Raw genomic sequence first — 24,001 nt, 5'->3', positions numbered from 1 at the left:
AAGAACTTCCTTTAATGTTTGTCATAGGACAGGTCTACTGACAATTCTCTCAGTTTTTGTTTGTTGAGAAAGTCTTTATAAGCTGCTTTTACTAGAGAATTCTGGGTTGATAGGGCTTTTTCTTCTCTTTTAAAACTTTAAAGTTCTCACCCCACTATTTCTTATTTGCATAGTTTCTGATCAGAAATCTGCTGTAATTCTCCTTTGCATCTGTAGGCAAAATATCTTTTCCCCCCTCTGGTTTTCTTCAAGAATTTCTTTTTTTCTTTGGTTTTCTGCAGTTTGAATATGATATTCTTAGGTTTTGTGCTTGGGGTATTTATTCTACTTGAATTTCTGGCTTGGTGTCACTTGTTTTTGAAAATTTTCATCATTGTTTCTTCACATATTTCACCTGCTTTGTTTTCTTTTCTCCTTCCAGCATTCCAGTTTTTCCCATTATGCTACTTGATGTGATCCCACAGCTCTACAGTGCTCTGTTTCTTTGTTTGTTTTATTTTGTCTTCTCCACATTTTACCTCTGTGCTTCAGCTTGTAAAAGTTTTATTATTTCCTTCAAATTCATTGATTGTTTTCTCAGTTCTGTCAAATCTACTCATGAGTCCATTGAAGGTCTTCTTTTCTGTTACAGTGTTTTATGTCTCTAGCATTTCCATTTGATTCTTTTTTATAGTTTCTATCTCTGCTGAAATAAACTGATTTTGCATGTTTACCATATCTTTCCATTGGCCCTTGAACATATTTAAGTCTGGTTCTTTTCTTTCTTTCTTTCTTTCTTTTTTTTAAGAGTTTATTTATTTGAGAGAGAGAGAGCATGAGTGGTGGAAGGGGCAGAGGGAGAAGTAGACTTCCCCCTGAGCCTGACACAGGACCCTAAGATCAAGACCTGAGTTTAAAGCAGATGTTCAATAGACAGCCACACAGGTGCCCCTCTAAGTCTGGTTCTGATGATTGCTTTGTCTCTTCAGAGTGTATTTTTACTGCCTTTTAGCATACATTATAATTTTTGTTTGGAAGCTGTGTATGTTATATAGAACAGTATATATTGTATATATATGTATGTATGTATTGTATAGAACAAAGCCCAGGGTTGGGCTTTGTTTGAAATTTGTTGTTCCTTGGTTCCCAGTGTTGAGGACTTCTGTTACTATATGTACCAAAGGCTTCAAATTCCTCTGGTTAACTTGATTTTTTCTTTATTCTTGGCTCTTTACTTTGTGCCCTTATTAAGCATTTGTCTTGTGCATCACTCTCAGCTGAAATACATTGCTACTGTTACTGGAGGTTTGATAGTGTAGGATGTTGGGAAGGAAACCAGTCTTAATGTCTGGTTGAATAAGAGTGTTTGGTATCCACAGTGTGTCTGTTTCTTGGGATGTGGTCTTTATAAGTGAGTCTGACCCTCATCCAGGGATGGAACTTTCTCCTTCCCCCATTTCCTTCTCTTGAATATCCTGTAGTATTTTTAGTCTATGCCTCAGACATATGCCATTCTATAGATAAAGTGCTTCTTTTCTTCTGTTTTTCAGGTGAGATAGGGCAACTGAGGATAAAGGAGTTTCCTTTTTTCAGCTGCAAGGGTTCATTCCGACCGTATATACCTCTGAGGATTAAAATTTTTGTTCCATTGGGGAGATAGGGTCTGGGAGGATACAGCAGTGACTGTTTTCTGTCCTCCATAAAGCACCAAAGGAGAACCTTTCCATGTTCTCCTTGATCTTCCCTGTGAGAGCCTGGTGGGGTTCCTATAAGAAAAGTTTGCAATATTATGGAAACACCACTATGATTATGACCCCAGGGGTTCCACATTTTTACACTAGTCTGCTCTTAACCTCCAAAAATTCATTCATCATAGTCTCTAGTTTAATATTTTTACCATATTATCTGGCTTCCAATGGCTTCTACTCCAAGCAAGCAAATACTTGGGTACCATTTTTCACTACTGGTTTTCCTTTAAGTTTCATCAATTGTTCTAGAATGTTTCTGGGATCACCATCTGTTTTCTGATGAGTTCATGAAAATCGAGTAATTAGATGGTCTGTACAGCTTTTTCTTTCTTAAGGATGGGAGCTTCTTTTTTTCACTCTCTACATGTCTAAGCTAAAAATCAGTTATCTGTCTACATGATAATTGAAGTTTTAAAATATCCTCATTTCCTAGTTATACAACTGTGGTTTGGTTTTATTTATTCTCTTCATTTTTCTGTGTAGTTTTTTGTTGGAAGATAGGTGGGGATATTTAAATTAAGAAGTCATCATCTACATGGACCAATTGCCTTTGCTCAATCCTAAAAAACATTTCTGGTTGATAGCATGCTTCTCCATAGGTTTTAATTTACCAGAATTAGAATGATTCTCTCTGGAATAGTAACTTTTTAAAAAAGATTTTATTCATTTATTTGAGAGAGAGGGAGAGCATAAACAGGAGGAAGGCAAAGGCAGAGGGAGAAGCAAACTCTCCACTGAGCAGGGAGCCCAGTATGAGGCTCGATCCCAGGGCCCTTAGATCATGACCTGACCAGAAGGCAGATGCCTAACAGACTGAGCCACTCAGGTACTCTTGGAATAGTAACTCTTACAGTGTAGCTTTTCTACTTCATCCAGATTAATTCTAGTTTGAATTTCCCTGGATCTGGTCTGACTAAAATAGAACTCTGTAAGGTGGATCCATCTTGGGGTACAAACACCAAATTTTCATGGTTATAATTTAACTCTCACTGGCATTAATAATTGCTACTACTGCCTTCTATAAGGCTTAGAGGTTACTAAAATTTTTTTAAATGATTAGCTCATAAACTACAGTCGTAGTAAGAATTCTATTATTTCTTACTTTGGCAAGTGACCTTTTCAGCTAACTTTGTTCTTTTGCTCTCAATTCTCTTAAATATCTCAATGTTTTGGGTATGGCATTCTTGATTGTCAAGATTACTTCATATAATGTCATTTATACAAGGTACTAACTCATCTACAAAGTTGCTAAACATTCCATCAACCTATTTACCATGATTACTGAGAAAAAATATATAGAATGATACCAGGACAGAACCACAGAAATTTCCATCCAGGTTGACATAGAGCCATTAATTGATGTTCTGTGCATTAGTTATTAACCTATCTATGAATCTGTGTGTTTATTTTTGAAATGAGCTCAATTTCACCATTGTATCTGCAATATCTCATGAAGGTTACTGAATGCTTCTTTGATATAATTTAAAAAAATTATCTCTACACTTTCAGAACCCTCTGGTTTGTTCTTACCAAATCTATGTTGACTTCAACTGATTACAATACTCCTTTGAGACTTCTTATATTTTCAATAATCTCTTATGGAAATTTAGCCAAGTGTGATTTACTGAATTATAATCTCTAGAATCCATACTTCCTTCTTTTTTCTTTTAATTAAGTAACTACCAAACTCTGGACTATTGACAACTTTGTTATTATCTATTTCTGAGAAGTTAGCAAGAGTTCTGAGATGACGTCTTGAAGATTTGTTAGGACTTTAAAATTTACGTCTGCTTTTATAGTGCGTAGAAATGTTCTTGCTAATTAGAAATGTATTAGTATTTTAACCTGAGTTGTAATTTTCTCTTCACATTATTACGTATTTTTAACTTAAAAATTAATTTATTTGATGACGTATATAGAAGAATTAAACTCTTCTTATTTACTTAGGATACATTTGTTAAAAACAAGAAACATATAAAGAGCACTTACTTGAATTTATAAATCCCCTTTAGGTTTGCAAATGCAATAACTCAAAGAAGGTTCCATTGCTTCCTCTAGCTCAGAATTTTTTAAAAGGCAATTCTATTTTATTATTTCATTCTATTTTTAAAATATTTTATTTATTTATTTCAGAGAGAGAGTGAGAGAGCACACGGGGCAGTGGAGGGAGGGTCAGAGGGAAAAGCAGATTCCCTGCTGAGAAGGGAGCCAGATGTGGGACACCATCCTGGACCCTGGGATCATTACCTGAGCCAAAGGCAGAAACTTAACCAGCTGAGCTACCCAGGTGCCCCAGAATTTTTTTTTATGTTAAAGAATTACAACAATTAAGCACATAAAGAAAGTATTATGGAGGATTAATCTGTAATTGTGCAAACTGAGTAATAACCAAAATTGGTAGCTGTTACATATATTCCCACAGGTCTGCTACTAGACTTAATTGGTATAGTCCAACAGCAAATTCACAGAAATCTTCACTCTCAAACATAATGTAAAATGAAAATTATCGTGTTTAAAATGGCATCCGTAGTGGAAGATATTTAACCCAGTATGAACAAATTGTGACCATGGCTCATATTCCCAGTTTGTGTAGGGAATTATAGATAATGTAATAATGGTAAGTCCATGAATATAGAGTATAGAAGAGTTAAGACTATGTGATGAATATACCTTTCTATTTATGAATGAACCTATGAGCATATAGTGCAGTATAACAAATTTAACAGACATTTGAGTTATGACTGCTTAGAAAATTTAAATCTTATGTTCAGATTATATACATTTAAATATTGACCTTGAAGCATAATTGCATATAGGTTTGTTCACTGAAATTATTAACACATTTAATATTTTATTTTTCTCCCAACACCCCCAACATTATATATATGTAATATTCTGACATATATTCTTATGAATGTATTATTTGAAAAAAGGGAAAAAGCAAAGTTTTCTTTTTAAATAAAAAGAACAAATACTGAACTCATTTGTACTTTGGCTATGTTGTCTTTATGTTCTTCCTTTCTTTTTCTTCTTTCCGTTCTTTCTTCTTTTGTTTCCAAATGATTATGTTCCAAATATTCTGACTGTATACTTCCTAGTGGTCTGAACAGTTTATGCCTGCGTTAGGTAGAAAATTTGCCTCTGAGACCCACACCTGCAAGGCAACACTAAATCCTCACTTTGTTTTGTTTGAGACAGTTGAAACTCTTAACCTCACATCTATCATACTATGTATCTCTGTATTTTTCCTTCTGCCCCTTTAACTCATTTTATGTTCACATGCCTGGTTCCTTTTCCTTTGTACAATCTCAAATGTTTCAAAATCCAAAGTTCTTTTTTTGTCCCTCATCTTAGTTTCAATCTTTATAGTCCCACTGGGTGATCTCATCAATTCTCAATGTCCCAGAATGATGGATGGATTACTAACTCCACTGATTAATATTCTGGTGTATTGTGATCAATATTCTGGTTCCAGACAAAGAAGATCAGTATTCTGGTTCCAGATCAATATTCTGGTTCCAGACACATGTTTTCAAATGCCTCTTGCATGTCCTCAACTGTATGCCCCAAACTCATCTATTCCCCTATTTATTCATTTAAAAAAGAGTAACTGAGTTATACTCTGTGCCAGAAATAAGTACTAGAGATACCTCAGTTTACAGACAAAGGTCATTGCCCTCATAAAATTTACAGTGTGTGTGTGTGTGTGTGTGTGTTTATGAGAGAGATAATTCACAGAATAAACATTATACTATAAGGTGGTTAAGTGTACACCCTAGGGTAAGGTGACTGGGAGTGCCTGGGAAGAATGTGGGACTTTCAGCTTTAAATAGACTTCTCAGGATAGCCCTTGTTTTGAGGGTTTATTCAAGCAAAACATTGTAGGGTAGGTCAGAGTTTTGTCTTGCACATCTGGGAGAAGCATTCAAATTAAAGGGAATGCTATGCGAAGGTTGTATGGCAGGTGTGAGTTTATGTCTCCTAGGACAGGAAGGAGAATAGCATTTTTCGGAGCAGTATGGGAAATGGAAAAGAGAAGTTAGAGGGGCAGTGGAGGCCACATCCTGCAAGTCCGCATAAGCCGTTATAAATATTTGACCATTTATATAAATGAAAGGGGAAGCCATTGCTGCATTGGGAGCAAAGAAATCACTAGTCTCTCTTCTGTGTCTCTTTACCACCAGAGTTGTACATATATTATGTATTATGTATCAACCATACCTTGATTTCTTATATAAATTCCCTGTCTCCAAGCCCAGAAATATTAGAAGTTTTTATCTGGCTCATAATTTAGTCAATGCACATATTTCTCACCAGCAGGGGATTCTCTCCTGTTTATTGCTTCAGGGACCAAGGTATTTGCATATGATTATTCCATCCCTTAAGACCTCAATCAACAAAAGGAGGAAAAAGTTTTGAGGGAACCATGTCCTCTGGAAATGGCATGCATCACTTCTGTCATAGTCCCTTAATAAGAACTCAAGGATATTGTCCCACTTAAATGTAATAGAGGCTGGGAAATGTAGTCTAGCTTGGTGCCCAGAGAAAAAAAGTTTTGAATCAACAGCTAAACACACTTTTCCTCATCAAATGATCATTAAATTGATGAATTCTGCCAACTAAATACCTCCCCCAAATATGTAACTTTCTCTGTTAGGACATCTCTGCTTTATTCAGGTTTTATCCTCTACCTGAACTTACTGAAAAACCTTCTAACTATTCTCTAAAGTTCCAGGATCTGCTACAGTTATCCTATTTCTAACATGAAGATTTGGTCATTTTCATACTTCTTCAGAAACTCTCTCCGTTAACTCCTTATACTGGTACTTATGGCCTTTCCAGATCAGATTTCAAGATTTGTCTGCTCTCATACTGTGCTGTTTCTCACTGAGGCTGCTGTTTCTATGATACCACGTTATCTGCCATTCCCCGGATCATCTGTGTCCTGTCACATGCTCTTGGTGCCTAAATCACACTGCACCATATGAGCATGGCAAATTCTAACTTTTAAAGCAGCTGATCTGTCCTCTGCAAAACCATCTCTAACCTTGCCTGAAAACCCCAGGAAATGAGCAATGTACTTGATGCCTCACACCTACTTAGTTATGACCTGGGACACAGCCCATGGCTCTGGGCATGACAGAAAACAGACACACAATGTGTGTGTGTGTGTGTGTGTGTGTGTGTACACATATATATGTGTGTGTGTGTGTGTGTGTGTGTGTATATAATTTTTTTTACAAGATTGATTTAATAAGCAATGTCTCATTTCCTTTTCTCTATCCTTTCTCTTTCTTTTTCTTCCTTCCTTTTTTCCTTTCTCCCTCTCCTTTTTTTTCCTTTCTTTCTTTTGATAGTGGTTTATAGGGTTTGGTCCATAGTACCTCATATTTCCAAAGTGTGATTTGAATAAAAGAACATTTAAGATTTCATTTAGCACTAGAAATGATGGATTTTAAAGGTCATGAACATGAGGCCTCATCTTTTATTGCACCTGCCTTGTGATACCTGGATTGAGTTTGTGAGGGCAATGTTCCCTATAGACCCCAGAATATTCTCCAGAAACTGTGTATGCACAACGCATTTGTTGGACACAGACCATCTGATTATATTAGATATCTGGCTGGTAAGGAATTAAGATGCTATTTAAATAGCAAGATGTTTTCAGGTCAAAAAAAGATGCCTATTCCTATCTCATTCTCTAATCCATCTGAAAAATATTTGGAAATTAAGCAGGTGCAGAACATGTGAGTTTTCTTTAAGATGGAGCTTCTTATACCTTTTGGTTCAGACTGCCAACAGAGTTTTTTTCAATTAATTTAACATTAAATAGACATGAGGAAACATATTTATCATCTCTTAAGGAGACTATAGGAGATAATTGGAGACAGATTACTCTTTTATTCTAAACTGGTAATATTTTTCATAAGACACATCAACATTTTTCCTATACTGAAAGAAGGGCAGTAGTGTGTGAATCTGCACCTGTTATCTATCCTTGATGTGTCTCCAGAAGTGGTTCATGGATATTATCAGTGTCTTGAAATTGCTTATGCCCCATCAAATTATAATTATTAAATTGTCTTTAAAATCAGTTCTTTTTAAATTGCATTAAAAAATCTTACATTAGAATGTTTTTGTTTTGTAAGAGCAGAGAATTTCATTATGAGCAAAATGACTACATTAGTCAATAAATACTTGTTAACTGTGTTCTTCCCTTTGATTTTCATATTTGGAATACGACAAAGGCCACTAAAAAACAAGAACTAACAGAAACAATAAACTAGATTTTTTGTTTTGTTTTGTTTTTATTAACATATAATATATTATTTGTTTCAGGGGTCTGTACCCCTGTACAGGCCTGTGATTCATCTGTCTTACACAATTCACAGCGTTCACCATAACACATAACCTTCCCAATATCCATCACCCAACCACCCATCCCAACCATCCCCCTCCACTCCAGCAACCCTCAGTTTGTGTCCTGAGATTAAGTCTCCTATGGTTTTTCTCCCTCTCTGGTTTTCTCTTGTTTCATTTTTCCCTCTTTTCCTCATGATCCTCTGTCTTGTTTCTCAAATTCCTCACATCAGTGAGATCATAATTGTCTTTCTCTGATTGACTTATTTTGCATAATACCAAATAGTTCTATCCACATCATTGCAAATGGCAAGATTGCATTTTTGATGGTTGCATAATATTTATATATACATATATAAATATTGTTTATTTCTTCTTTATCCATTTCTTCTTTATCCATTCATCTATTGATGGACATCAAGGCTTTTTCCATAGTTTGGCTATTGTAGACATTGCTGCTATAAACATTGGGGTGTACATGCTCCTTCGGACCACTACATTTGTATCTTTGGGGTAAATACCCAGTAGTGCAATTGCTGGGTTGTAGAGTAGCTCTACTTTCAACTTTTTGAGGAAGATCCAAACTGTTTTCCAGAGTGGCTGCACCAGCTTGCATTCCCACCAACAGTGTAGGAGGGTTCCCTTTGTTCGCATCCTTGCCAATATCTGTCATTTCCTGACTGGTTAATTTTAGCTATTTTGACTGGTGTGAGGTGGTATCTACTGTGGTTTTGATTTGCATTTCCCTGATGCTGAGTGATGTTGAGCACTATTTCATGTGTCTGTTGGCCATTTGGATCCTTTGTAGAAATGTCTGTTCATGTCTTCTGCTCATTTCTTGATTGGATTCTTTATTCTTTGGGTGTTGAGTTCGATAAGTTCTTTATAGATTTTGATACTAGCTCTTTATCTGATATGTCATTTGCAAATATCTTCTCCCATTCTGTCAGTTGTCCTTTGGTTTTGTTGACTGTTTCCTTTGCTGTGCAAAAGCTTTTGTTCTTGATGAAGTCCCAGTAGTTCATTTTTGCCCTTGCTTCCCTTGCCTTTGGCAGTGTTTCTAGGAAGAAGTTGCTGCAGCTTGAGGTTTCAGAGGCTGCTGCCTGGGTTCTCCTCAAGGATTTTGATGGATTCCTATCTCACATCTCGATCTTTCATCCATTTTGAGTCTATTTTTGTATGTGGTGTAAGGAAATGGTTCAGTTTCATTCTTCTGCATGTGGCAGAATTTCCCAACACTATTTGTTGAAGAGATTCTCTCCTTTCCATTGGACATTCTTTCCTGATTTGTTGGAACAAAGAGTTGAGGGTCCATTTCTGGGCTCTCTATTCTGTTCCATTGATCTGTGTGTTTGTTTTTGTGCCAGTACCATACTGTCTTGATGATTACAGTTGTGTAATAAAGCTTGAAGTCCGTAATTGTGATGCCACCAGCTTTGGTTTTCTTTTTCAACATTTCTCTGGCTATTTGGGGTCTTTCTGGTTCCATACAAATTTTAGGATTATTTGTTTCATTTCTTTGAAAAAAGTTAGTGATATTTTGATAGGGATTGCATTAAATGTGTAGATTTCTCTACGTAGCATAGAAATTTTCACAATATTTGTTCTTCCAATCCATGAGCATGGAACATTTTCCCATTTCTTTGTGTCTTCCTCAATTTCTTTCCTTAGTATTCCATAGTTTTCTGAGTACAGATTTTTTGCCTCTTTGGTTAGATTTATTCTTAGGTATCTTATGATTTTGGGTGCAATTGTAAATGGGATTGACTCCTTAATTTCTCTTTCTTCTGTCTTGTTGATGGTGTATAGAAATGCAATTGATTTCTGTGCATTGATTTTATATCCTGACACTTTACTGAATTCCTGTTTGAGTTCTAGGAGTTTTGGGGTGGAGTTTTTTGGGTTTTCCACATAAAGTATCATATCATCTGCAAAGAGTGAGAGTTTGACTTCTTTGCCAATTCAGATGCATTTTATTTCTTTTTGTTGTCTGATTGCTGAAGCTAGGATTTCTGGTATTATCTTGAATAGCAGTGGTGATAGTGGAATTCCTGTTGTGTTCCTTTCCTTAGGAGAAAGCTCTCAGTTTTTCCCCATTAAGAATGAGATTCACTGTGGGTTTTGCATAGATGGCTTTTAGGATATTGAGGTATATGCCATCTATCCCTACACTGTGAAGAGTTTTAATCAAGAAAGGATTCTGTACTTTCTAAAATGCTTTTTCTGTGTCTATTGAGAGTATCAGATGGTTCTTGTTCTTTCTCTTATTAATGTATTGTATCACACTGATTAGTTTGTGGATATCGAACCAACTTTGCAGCACAGGGAATAATACTGTTAATGTACTGTTGGATCCTATAGCCTAGTATTTTGGTAAGAATTTTTACATCCATTTTCATCAGGGATATTGGTCTGTAAATCTCCTTTTTGATGGGGTCTTTATCTGGTTTTTGGGGATCAAGGTAATACTGGCTTTATAAAGTGAGTTTGGAAGTTTTCCTTACATTTCTTACATTTTCCTTACATTTCTATTTTTTGGAGCAGTTTTCAGGAGAACATTTAATTTTTCTTTAAATGTTTGGTAGAATTCCTGTGGGAAGCCATCTGGCCCTGGGCTCTTGTTTGGTGGGCGATTTTTGATGACTGCTTCAATCTCCTTACTGTTTATGGGCCTGTTCACGTTTTCTATTTCTTCCTGATTCAGTTTTGGTAGTTTATATGTCTCTAAGAATGCATCCATTTCTCCCAGGCTGTCTAACTTACTGGCTGTCTAACTTACTAACTTACAGTTTCTCATGTACAGTATGTTCTTATAATTGTTTGTATTTCTTTGGTGTTGGTTGTGATCTCTCCTCTTTAATTCATGATTTTTTAATTTGGGTCCTTTCTCTTTTCTTTTTGATAAGTTGGACCAGGGTTTATCAATCTTATTAATTCTTTCAAAGAACTAGTTCCTAGTTTCATTGATCTGTTCTACTGTTCTTTTGGTTTCTATTTCATTGAATTCTGTTCTGATCTTTATTATTTCTCTTCTCTTGCTGGGTGAAGGCTTTATTTGTTGTTCCTTCTCTAGCTCCTTTAGGTTTTATTTTAGGTTGTATATTTGAGATCTTTCTTGTTTCTTGAAAAAGGCTTGTATTGCTATACACTTTCCTCTGAGGACCATTTTGTTGCATCCCAAAGATTTTGAACAGTTTTGTTTTCATTTTCATTTGTTTCCATTAATCTTTTAAAAATATTTTATTTATTCATTTGACAGACAAGTAGGCAGAGCGGCAGGCAGAGAGAAAGAGGAAGAAGCAGGCTCCCCACCGAGCAGAGAGCCCATGCAGGGCTCAATCCCAGGAAACTGGGATCATGACCTGAGGCTAAAGTAGAGGCTTTAACCCACTGAGCCACTTAGGTGCCCCCATTTACATTAATTTTTTTTAAATTTCCTGGTTGGCCCATTCATGTATCTGAGTTTTTTCCAGCTTTCCTCTTGTGATTGAGTTGTAGTTTCAAAGCACTGTGGTCCAAAAATATGCAGGGAATGATCCCAGGCTTTTGGTACTGGTTGAGACCTGATTTGTGAACCAGGATGTGATCTATTCTGGAAAATGTTTCATGTGCACTAGAGAAGAATGTGTATTCTGTCGCTTTGGGATGGAATGTTCTGAATATATGTGTAAAGTCCGTCTGGTCCAGTGTGTCATTTAAAGCCTTTATCCTTTGTTGATCTTTTGCTTAGATGATATAGTATGTTCATTTCAGTGAGGGGGGTTGTTAAATTCTCCTACTATTATTGTGTTATTGTCAATGTGTTTCTTTGATTTTTATATTAATTGGCTTGTATAATTAGCTATTCCCATGTTGGGGCAGAGATATTTAGAACTGTTAGATCTTCTTGTTGGACAGACCCTTTAAGAATGATATAGTATCATTTTTCATATCTTATTATAGTCTTTGGTTTAAAATCTAATTTGTCTCATATAAGGATTGTCACCCCCACCTTTCTTTTGATGCCCATTAGCATGGTAAATGGTTTTCACCCCATAACTTTAAATCTGGAGGTGTCTTTGGGTCTAAAATGAGTCTCTTGCAGACAGTATATCGATGGGCTTTTTTGTTTTTGTTTTTGTTTTTTTTCACTTTATTTTTTTTTTATTTTTTTTTAAATTTTTTATTTTTTATAAACATATATTTTTATCCCCAGGGCTGTGAAGTTTTTGTTTTTGTTTTTTAATCCAATCTGATGCCCTGTGTCTTTTGATTGGGGCATTTAGCCCATTTACATTCAGAGTAACTATTGAAAGATATGAATTTAGTGCCATTGTATTGCCTGTAAGGTGATTGTTACTGTATATTGTCTCTGTTCGTTTCTGGTCTATGTTAGTTTTAGGTTCTCTCTATGCTTAGAGGACCCCTTTCAATATTTACTGTAAGGCTGGTTTGGTGTTTGCAAATTCTTTTAGTTTTTGTTTGTCTTGGAAGCTTTTAATCTCTCCTTCTATTTTCAATGATAGCCTAGCTAGATATAGTATTCTTGGCTGTATATTTTTCTCATTTAGTGCTCTAAATATATTATGCCAGTCCTTTCTGGCCTGCCGGGTCTCTGTGGATAGGTCTGCTGCCAATCTAATGTTTTACCATTGTAGGTTATAGACCTCTTGTCCTGAGCTGTTTTCAGGATTTTCTTTTTGTCTCTGAGACTTGTTAGTTTTACTATTATATGATGGGGTGTTAACCTATTTTTATTGATTTTGAGGGGGGTTCTCTGTGCCTTCTGGATTTTGATGCCTGTCTCCTTCCCAAATTAGGGAATTTCTCCACTATAATTTGCTCCAATATATATTCTGCCCCTTTCTTTCCTTTTCTTCGGGGATTCCAATTATTCTCTTATTGTTTCACCTTACAGTATCCCTCATCTCTCGAATTCTGCCCTCATGATCCAGTAGTTTTTTTATCTCTCTTTTCCTCAGCTTATTTATTCTCCATCATTTGGTCTTCTATATCACTAATTCTCTCTTCTGCCTCATTTATCTTAGCAGTAAGAGCCTCCATTTTTTATTGCACCTCAATTGCCTTTTTGATTTTGACTAGGTTAGATTTTAGTTCTTTTATTTCTCCAGAAAGGGATTCTCTAGTATCTTCTATGCTTTTTTTCAAGCCCAGCTAGTGTCTTTATAATCATCATTCTGAACTCTAGTTCTGACATCTTACTAATGTCCATATTGATTAGGTCCCTGGCACTAGGTACTGCCTCTTGCTCTTTTTTTTTTTTTTTTTTTTGAGGCAAGTTTTTCTGTTTTGTCATTTTCTTCAGAGAAAAATAACTGGAATAGAGAACAAAATGCTAAAAGGGTAACAATAACCCCAGAAAAATATACAATAAACAAATCAGAAGAGACCTGAAACCAGAAGGAAAAGAAAGGAAAAAAAAAAAAAAAAAGAATATGATCAGGCTGGTGAATAAAACAGAGCCACACACTAGATTTGGGGTGTATTTTGGTCTGTTAGAAGAAACTATCTCCCAAATTTTTAAAGAAAGAAAACACACACACACACACACACACACACACACACACACATATATATATATATATATATATATATATATATATATTTAGTGTGTATATGTATATACACACACACACACACACAACCACAAAAAAATAAGGGTAAATATGATGAAAGGATGGACTGTAACTGTAAAGATGAAAATTTTAAAAAGATCTTAAAAAAAGAATTGGTAAGATAAGATGTTGGTTGAAAAAGGGAAGAAGGAAAATTTTAAAAAAATAGAAAAAGAAAAAAATAAATAACTTTTTAAAATTAAACTTTGAAAGACCAAAGAATCATGGGGAAAAATACCATGAATTCTATGTACTGTATTCCCCTACCACTGGAGTTTTGTAGTTCTCATTGATGGATAAACTTGGTCTTGGCTGGATGTTCTCATTGATCTTCTGGGGGCAGGGCTTGTTGCAGTGATTCTCAAGTGTCTTTGCCTGAGGCAGAGTTGCACTGCCCTTGCCAGGGGCAGGCTAAGTAATCTTCTCAGGTTTGCCCTTGGGAGTTTTTGTTCCCTGAACGCTTTCCATAGAGCTCTGGAGGACAGAATGAAAATGGCAGCCTCCCAATCTCTGGCCCCATAGGAGTTGATAGCTCGGAGCCCCACTCCTCAGTGAACCCTCAGAGAAAACAGTCAATCCTTCCCATCTTCCTGGCCTCTGGCTGCACTCCGAGCTCACCCAGTCTGTGAACGAGCACTTCTATCTTTGGAGCACGGCCCCATTTGGAGTCTCCAAACCCAGCAGATTCCTGCAGTGCGTTTGCATGCTACTTCTTCCAGGGGAGGCAGGGAGTCTCCCTGGATCAGCTGCTTGTGGTTGTGTGGACACTCAAGGAGTAGTGTCTCAGCTGTGCCTTGGATCAGGGTTATGGCAACCCCTAGCTGAGAGCTCACTCCTCGGCTCAATCTTGCTGCCGGCTTCCCAGCTCCAATACTTGGGAGCTCTGCCACACTCTGGCACCCTCTATGGTCCTGAGACCACACTGACTCATTGAGGATTCCACCCCACCCCCCACTCCACCCCCCAACTCAGCCACTGGAACGACATCACTCTGTGGAGCAGACTTCTAGAAGTTCTGATTTTGTGCTCCTCTGCTCTCTCACTTGCCAGTAGCCAGCTGATGGAGGCTCCCTTCCCACTATGGTCTATCTTCCTGTATATGGCCTCAGATTCACTTCTCTGCACGTCCTACCTTCCAATAAGAAGTCGCTTTTCTGTTCATAGAACTGCTGCTATTCTTTTCTTGGATCTCCTGTTGAATTTGTAGGTGTTCAGAATGGTTTGATAACTAATAAACTACTTTTAACTAAAAATTTTGAACAATATATTTCATATTTTTTGTAATCAAACTTGTTGGAAATTTCAATTGTTATTTTCTCCTCCATCAAAGATAGTCTCAAGAATGAAAAATAGTTTTGTTATGAAATGATATCTATCCTATAATGAATTTTCATGAGTGGGGTTTGTTGACTTCACAGACATGGGATAAATTGCCACAAGCTGATGGTTTGGTTTCATTATATTGACGGCTGAAACATACATTCAAATTTACTTCTGGAAAAAATAATTTTTTTCATTATAAAACCCTTTTGAGATTTTAAATGTTATCAATATGTCCATAGATTCATACTTACATGTTGAACTGTGTGTTTATAATCCCCATTTGAATGTTTTGCAGGTATATTAAAGGTAAAGTTAAAAGTGAATTCCTTATGTAGCTTGCGCATCTTGGTAATTGTGAATAATGTTGTGATGAACATGTGTGTACAAATACCTCTTCAAGATCCTGATTTCAATTCTTTTGGTTAAATACCTAGAAGTAGAATTCCTGGATCATATGGTGATTCTATTTTTTAATTGTTTGAGGAACCTCCATACTGTTTTCTGTGGCAGCTACAGGATTTTGTATCCCCATCAGCAGTGTGCAGGCTTCATTTTCTCCACATCCTCATCAATACTTATTATCTTATTTTCTCCTTATAATTGCCATCCTAAAAGGTGTGAGATGGTATCTCATTGTGGCTTGGATTTGCACTTCCCTGATAACTGGTGTTGTTATTTTTCATTTACTTGTTGGTCATTTATATGTTTTCTTAGAGGAAATGTCTATTCACAATGTGGTATATACATACAATGGAATACTGTTCAGCCTTAAAAAATAAAGACGTCTTGTCATATACAACAACATGTATGAGCTTTGAGGACATTACACTAAATAAAGTAAACCAGTCACAAAAAGACAAGTACTGCATGATGCCATTTACATGAGGAATCTAAAGTAGTCTAATTCATAGAAGCAGAGAGTAGAATCATGATTGACAGAGCAAGGAGGGGGAATTGGGAGTTGTTTTACAGCAGGGATAGTGTTTTCATTTATACAAGATGAATAAATCCTAGTGACTGGTTGCACAACATTGTGCCTGCAATTAATAATACTTTCGATAAGTGGGTAGATTGAATGCTATGTGTTCTTATCAAATTAAAAAAAAAACTGAATTCCTTAGTTCTTTCTCATCATTCAATTCTGAGGAAATGGCTTTATTAGTTAAAGTGTTGCTAAAACAAAATAAAGACAAAAGAAAGCAAAAAGCAAACAGAAATATCTGTTTGTCTTGACTACCTCCTCTTTCTCATCCTCCCGTTCAGTCCCCAGCCTATTAATTTCATCTCTAGATGTATCTTCGATGCACTCACTCTTTTACATCACCACTTTTGTAACCCTGGACCAAGCCACCACTTTCAAATGTTTACACTATTACTACCAAATCTTCTAACAAAATCTCATTTCACTGTTGTCTTCTCTAGTATATTCTTTACAAACTATTCCAAATGCTCTTTTTTTTTTAACTGAAAGATAACATAGACTGCTTCATTGCTTCCATGTCTGCCATGGTTGTTCATGTGTCTGGTCTACCTTTCCACTGAATTTTGTCAAGACTGTCATCTTCCCCTTCGTCATTTCTCTGATTTCATGCTGTTTTTAAAAAGAGCTTCTGTGATTAATCTAACAATGTTAATGTCTGTAACCCGGGAGTCCTATTCCCACCATTCTGTTTTTTTTTGTTTGTTTGTTTTTGTTTTGTTTTGTTTTTGTTTTTGTTTTTAATACTACAGAGCACTTTCCATGTATTGTAACTTCAGTAAAAGCCTTATCATTTCATATGTTTGGAACCAGTAGTTGATTGGATAATTGCAATCACAACAACAAAACAGTTCAAGACTAAAACTAATAAAAAAGCACATCTGTAAGTTAACATTTTATTTTAACTTAGAACATAGATACGTGCTTTCCTTAATTGATCTTTTTACATAGGATCAAGGACTTAAGTATGTTGTTGATTAGAGTTACCCTAGACCTTTCTTGCATTAGCATACTGCTTTGGCTATGATTTCTAGTTTCAATTGCATAATTTAAATCAAATGAGAAACTAAAGACTCCTGCGAAACAATCAGAATGTTTCTAGATTTTGATTTCTTTTTTGATTATTTATAGATGTGTCTCGCACACTTTATTTGGCAGGGTTTTATTTTGTTCTGTTTTTGGTGAATTGTTCTTACTGAGTTTTTCCAAAGATTTTACTCATATATATTTTTTTCTCATAGTAATCACACAGGGACTCAGACTCCTTCCATCCTGTCCTTTGCCTTCCTCAAGTGACATATTTGTATTGCTCAGACCTGGAAATAGCACAGATTACCTTTACTCACATTCCATTGGCTAGTCCTCACATGATCACAGTTAATGACTAAAGAGGCAGGAAATGTAGTCTAAATGTGTGCTCAGGAAGAAGAGGAAATGGGTTTGGTTAGCAGCTAGCCAATCTTGGCAAAACTCTCCTTTAAGTCCACTTTAATATTGTCATACAACATAGGCCCTGTTTAATATAGTAAATTCAAAAAAGAAGATGACTAAGTTCTATAAGTATTATTTGTTCTGGAATGGTCCATGTAGCTGTTTATGCCTGAAAATGCAAGTCCGTAGGAGATACTGTATCTTATTAATAGTATCCCCCTTTAGAAATTACTTAGCACTTATACAGATGGGATCAGGAAAAAAAAAATGAGGTCATGAAGACCATAATACAAGTAGGATAATGTTATAGACATTGAGATATTAAAATAGTCTCTACTATTTCCTGGCCTACCAGTCAGTTCTTTTGGCTCTCGCTTACCTACTTAGGTGTCAGCAAAACATTCATGTGGTTGAACGTAATAAAAGGCACTGGTGGCTGTATCAGGATTGTTTTGTTGGCCAGGAATAGCTTCCATACAAATGGATTGAGCTTGTGCAGAACAACTTGGAGGTACTGAAAATACCACTACACTGAATATATTCCAATACTTATCAATTGGGCATAATTCTGAAGACCTACTATTAAAGAGACTTTGCTTGATTAATCATTATCTTCACAGGATTTCTAACAAAATATTCCTAACAAAATTTTAATATCTGCAAATGACAGAAGGTGTGTACACATGCAATAGGAGAAATTTTAATGGCAAAGATTGGGAAGAATAGAAAACCGTGGATATAGATATTGAGTTAAATGCTTCTGACAGGTAGGGGAGCAGGCCTAATGGCATTAAGGGAGTGGAGAGGTACCACTAACTTATAAACATATATTTGTCTCTGGACATAGATATGTATTTCTTATTCAGAGTCTGCTTTCCGCAGGTGTTACTCTACTAGTTCTGTTCTGTTCTGTTTTGTTTTTAGATTTATTTATTTAGTTATTTGACAGAGATAGAGAGAGAGAGAGAGGGAACACAAGTAAGGAGAATGGGATAGGGAGAAGCAGGTTTCCCACAGAGCAGGGAGCCCAGTGTGGGCCTCAATCCCAGGACCCTGGGATCATGACCCAAGGCAGATGCTTAAGGACTGAGCCACCCAGGTGCCCCTATTTTTAAAGAGCAGTTATAAAAGTCTTTTATATTATTCAGTGGCCACTTCCACATAATATAAAATAATATCTTGTCTGCTGGCAACTTCAAACATTGGCAACAGAATATCCATTATCTCCAAAAGTTTCCTTGCATCCCTTTGTTTATTTATTTTTTCCCCCTGGGTTTTGTTTTGTATTATTGTAAAAACTAGTAACATGAGACCCACCCACTCCACAAATTTTTAAATGCACAATACAGTATTGTTGACTATAGGCCAAGTATGCTATATAGAGCAGATTTCTAGAAGTTATTCATCTGGCCTAACAGAAACTGTATACTGATTAAACAATTCCCCATTGCCCTCTCCCTTTGGTAACCACCATCCTATTCTCTACTTCTATGAATTTGACTGTTTCAAGTACCTCTTTATAGGAGAATCATGCAGTATTTACCCTTTTGTGATTGGCTTATTTCACTTAGCATAACTGCCACACAGCATTGTTTGTGGGTAGACCCAAATATGGTCAAATGTCAAAAAATTATACTGAGTAAAAATATTATATTGGAGTAGGAGTACCTACTGTATGAACCCATGCATACCTACTGTATAAACCCATTTATACAAAATCCAAGTAAAAGCAAAATTGCCTTATGGTGTTATAAGTCAACATAGCAGTTATCTTGAATTTGGGCAAATATTAACTATAAAGATGCACAAGAGTATTTTCTAGAGTGATAATAATATTCTATATTTTTATCTGAAATATAGTTACACATTCACATGCATTTGTCAGAGATCATAGAACTTTCTATTTACATTTTGAGTATTTTCATGTACATAAATTATACTAAATACTGGTAGACTAAAAAAATTGTGTCACTTCTGCATAAGAGAATTACTATGAAGATGCAAAAAATAATTTCTCAATATGAAGTAGAAAAATCCAAACTTCATCTGAATCATTCTCTGTATGGCACCTGTTTCTAATAGCTCCCCAGAGAGAATGAAAGAAGAAAATGTAGAGTGAGAATATTTTCATTTCCTTTTAAGCCTGTGAGTGTAACCAAAATCTAAATTGAAACACCAAAGACATGAAAAAGAAAATTAATAACAGTAGGGAATTCAGAAGTACTGGTCAATTTGAAGCAGGTGCTCCTATAAATAGTCACCCATGGTAGAGGTGAATTCAGCACCTTGCATGTGATTCTGGAAAACAAAAACACATCTGGCTTCCTCCTATGGGACATGAGTTTAAAAATTTTGGTTCAGGTATATAAATCACTGCACTTAAGTCCAAAAGATTAATAGTAAGAGCTCAGAGCTCACATTGGCCCCTTAGCTCTCTCTCCTGATGAACTAAAGTGGAAGGTTTGACATAGCTTTTAGAGAACTTTAGAAAGTCTTAGATGTAACAGACTTAAATAAGTCTCTTAGCATTACTTTGTCAAGTTCAGGAAAGTCAGCCAAGTTAAACTCTAAGGTATGTCTGGGACTGATGTAGTTTTCCCTCAGATAGTTGTAAGGATTGTGCACATAAATTAATGAATTAATCATGACAATGTCACAACATAGACTTCTAATAGCTCTCTAGTTGCATAGTTCCAAAACTATTCATTTCAAGTTTTCAGAAACACAGATTATGGCAGAACAACTTGTAAAGGCTTGGTAAGATCCTGTTACATGCTCCTATTTAATAGTCTTGATTAACTCAAAAACAGGAACAAAATAAACAAATATAAATACTAGAAATTAACAGTTATAGGAAAATATGTACTCAGTGAAGGACTCCATGATAGGTTGTAAAGAGATGAGTGATCGTATCCAAAAGTTACCTGTTAATGAACAAATATCAATCTGGAAGCGATTTTTCAAGACACTCTACAAGCATTAGATCCTGGTTCTCTTCTATTGAACTATTAGTACAGTGTGGGCAGATGTTCTAGGTACTAGTACCATCAAATGTATGGTGCAGTGCTGAGATTTAAATTACTTTGTTACAGCCCTGGACCAAAACAGAGCAGTCTTTTATTAGATATCTATTCCTGTATAAATAGACTGTTAAAAATTTTAGTAGCTGAAAACCACAATTATTTTATTTACTTATGATTCTCTTGGTCAGCATGAACTGGGCTCAGCTGAATGATTTTTCTTCTGACCTCTCCTCGGGTCACTCACACATCCTGGTCTGCTGGAGGGTTGACTGGAGAATCGGCCTCAGCTGGACAGCCTTTCCCTGCTCCTCGTGGTCTCACCCTCCAGTTGGCCAGCCTGGCCTTGCATAGCAACAGCATGTTCAACGAAGACAGAGGGAAGTGGCAAGGCCCCTTGAGGCTCATGCTCAAAAGCACACAGTGTGTCTTCCACTTTATTTTGCTGTTTAAACAAGTCATTAGGCCAGCCCAGATTCAAAAAGTAAGGAAATAGGGGCACCTGGTGGGTCAGTGGGTGAAACCTCTGCCTTCAGCTCAGGTCATGGTCCCAGGGTCTTGGGATTGAGCCCCGCATCATGTTCTCTGCTCGACAGGGATCCTGCTTCCCCACCCCTCTCTCTGCCTACCTCTCTGCATACTTGTGATCTGTCTGTCAAATAAATAAATAAAATCTTTTTTTTTTTTTTTTTTTTAAAGAGTAAGTAAATAGATTCTACCTGTCAAAGAGGAATGTTACAAATAATTTGGGGTCATTTTAAATTTAGCATAGTCCTCTTCTTGGGTGCAATTATTTATATTCCTCTTAAGAAAAATGCACTAACCACCTTCTAAGACCACAAAAACTAGTGCTATAGGAAACAACTCTCCAAATTGGGGTGGGGGCGGGGGAAAGCCCTGATATGGAGCATTTGCCCCTTTCTGTCTACCAGCATGCACCATTTCAAGATACTGATGGGCTATCACTGAGTGTGAGTTGGGAAAAGATTTACAGTCAGCTCTCACAAGCTGGCTTGAGGTGTCCTTGGCACATCCCTGTCAATGATGGCATCAGACCTAAATACAATATATCAAAATCTGTATCTAGTCCAGATAGAGCTGGGGCTTCTGGAGTGAGGCTTCTCTCATTATCTACAGGCCTACAGAAACACAGATTATCCACTTCCCATATTTCCAATGCACAATTTTGAGATAGTGACAACATAACTAGTGTGATCAATGTTTTACAAAGGAGAGGTAACAGACATCACAAAGCAGACACTGGTGCGTGGCAATTTTTATACAGCAGATATTATCAGGTTTCCCTATCCCGGAAGCTGGCAACAGTCCTTGCCTAGGGCCCCGACCTGTTCCGTGAGAGTAACTCTCTAGTCCATTGCCATTCTTAACATGAATCTTTAGGTAGTTGGCTTTGTGGATTTTGTCTTTCCCTCTGAGATGTCTTTTCTTTTCTATAAGAAATGCTGGATACTTCCAGCTGAGAAGTTTTCTTCTTACTCGGAAAATCGGGAGCCCAGAAGTATGTTTTCATTTTATACTCTCTGTGCCACTTACAGATCTGGGTGCTGAATATTTCATGTCATGTATTGACTACTGTACTAGGAGTGAAAAACAGGATTGTCGTTAAGTGTGTTAGCTGTTTACAGTTGGGATCTCATGGCTGGATTGAGAGCTGTGGCTACCACTGCCCAGCATCACAAGAGTACCTACAGCCTATCACCAGCCAGGGAAGAGATCAAAACTGAAAGTTTAAAGTGTGGTTTCTATTCAACGTGTATCATAGTCACGCCATCTTAAAGTAAAAAAATTAGAAGCTGGGGACTGTCTGTAGTGTGATTTGGGATTTCTTATACTGACTCCCTTATCTTGTTCAGTCTATGATTTGAATTCTTGCATTTTGCAAATAGAATTGAATATTCCCCCCACTCCTTCACAGCCTGGAAAGAAGCTGGCATTTCTTTCTTTCTTTTTTTTTTTTTTTTAAAGATTTATTTATTTGACAGAGAGAAATCACAAGTAGACAGAGAGGCAGCCAGAGAGAGAGAGAGAGAGAAGCAAGCTCCCTGCTGAGCAGAGAGCCCGATGTGGGACTCGATCCCAGGACCCTGAGATCATGACCTGAGCCACCCAGGCGCCTGGCATTTCTGAAGTATATACATTTAAAGAATATATTTACTCCAAGCCACTAAAATTGTATTTGAAGAGAATATTTCAGATTAGATGACTCATTAATTCTTGTTTAGATAAAAGAAACAACAAGGAGACCATGAAATGTATAAAGACACATTTTACGCACAGACATATAAACACACTGCCTCAAGTGAGTAATCAGAGACAGGTTAACAGTAAACCATAGGTGTAACAAAGAGAAAGAAGCCTTCCAAACCCAACCAACTTTTGGATAGTCTTTGAAAAGTCTAGCCTACTGAGGCCCTTGGGGAGAAATTAATGCTTTCTAGGCCCCATTTAATGGGTCAGGGAGTTGAATGCCCAGCTGAAAGAGGGAAATAGTGAGCCATTCGTCAAGGAGGAGAGATTAAATCTTTTATTCTGCTGGACAACCTAGATGAACTCCCTTCCCAAGTCCCCTTTCCATTTTGTGTTGGGACACCAGTCCTGAGCAGGGTTACCAGCAATGGGTTTAAGATTTCTCCTCAAGCTTGGCACTTACATACAAACTCTAGGTGACAGAAGCTTGAATTGGAAGTCATTTCATCTAACCAAGTAGAAATTAACTTTCCTATAAATATTTTTTTAAAAAATGTCAGCAGAAGTATGAGGCCTCTGTCCTGGATCATAATCTACAGTATATGCCTGTCAAGCATGCCTCCCTATGAAAGGACTAGAGAGTGGACTTGGCTTCTGTTTTGCTCTCTGCCTGCACACATTCCCCAATAAACTTCTATTGATGCTTATATTGTGTGAGACTAGGGGTATTTGTCTCATCTCTCAGGTTTAACAGTCAGGGGCATATCTCTGAAAAGTAATTTATGTAACTTTTCTCTCCCTCCCTCAAATTCTCTTGTAGTTTAGATTCATTCTACTAATTGTGGAGCATCAGAAGCCCAGCTAAAGATTTGAAAGTAAGAGGGATGGGCAAAAAAACAAGCAGATTTCTATTTATTTCCCATAACATGTATTTTTTAGCATATTCTAGGTGCTAAGTTCTATACTGTGCCATAGAACAGTGTTTCTGAAATGAGAATGATTTTGCCACCAGGGGCGTTTTGACAATGACTGGAAGAATTTTTTATTGTCACAAGAGGAAAGAAAAAGGGAACTGTTGGAATCCAGTGGTTAGAGATCAAGGAGGCTGCTAAACATACTGCAATGCTTTAGACCACCTCTCACAACAAAGAATTATTATCCCTCCTAAGATGTCGCTAGTCCTGAGCTTATGAAACCCTGCACTAAAGACAAAACGATGCTCCAAAAGTGATATCATCAGCTTATGAGCATGACAAATATTCTTCAAATAAGCACCTCCACATATGTAAATTTGCACATCTACAGAGTGAGAAATTAGTGTCAGAAAATTTTCCGGGC

The sequence above is a fragment of the Mustela nivalis genome (genome assembly GCF_964662115.1).
Source record: "Mustela nivalis genome assembly, chromosome: 8".
Classification (NCBI taxonomy): domain Eukaryota; kingdom Metazoa; phylum Chordata; class Mammalia; order Carnivora; family Mustelidae; genus Mustela; species Mustela nivalis.
The sequence above is the reverse complement of the archived record's forward strand: the minus strand, read 5'-3'. Positions refer to the sequence as shown.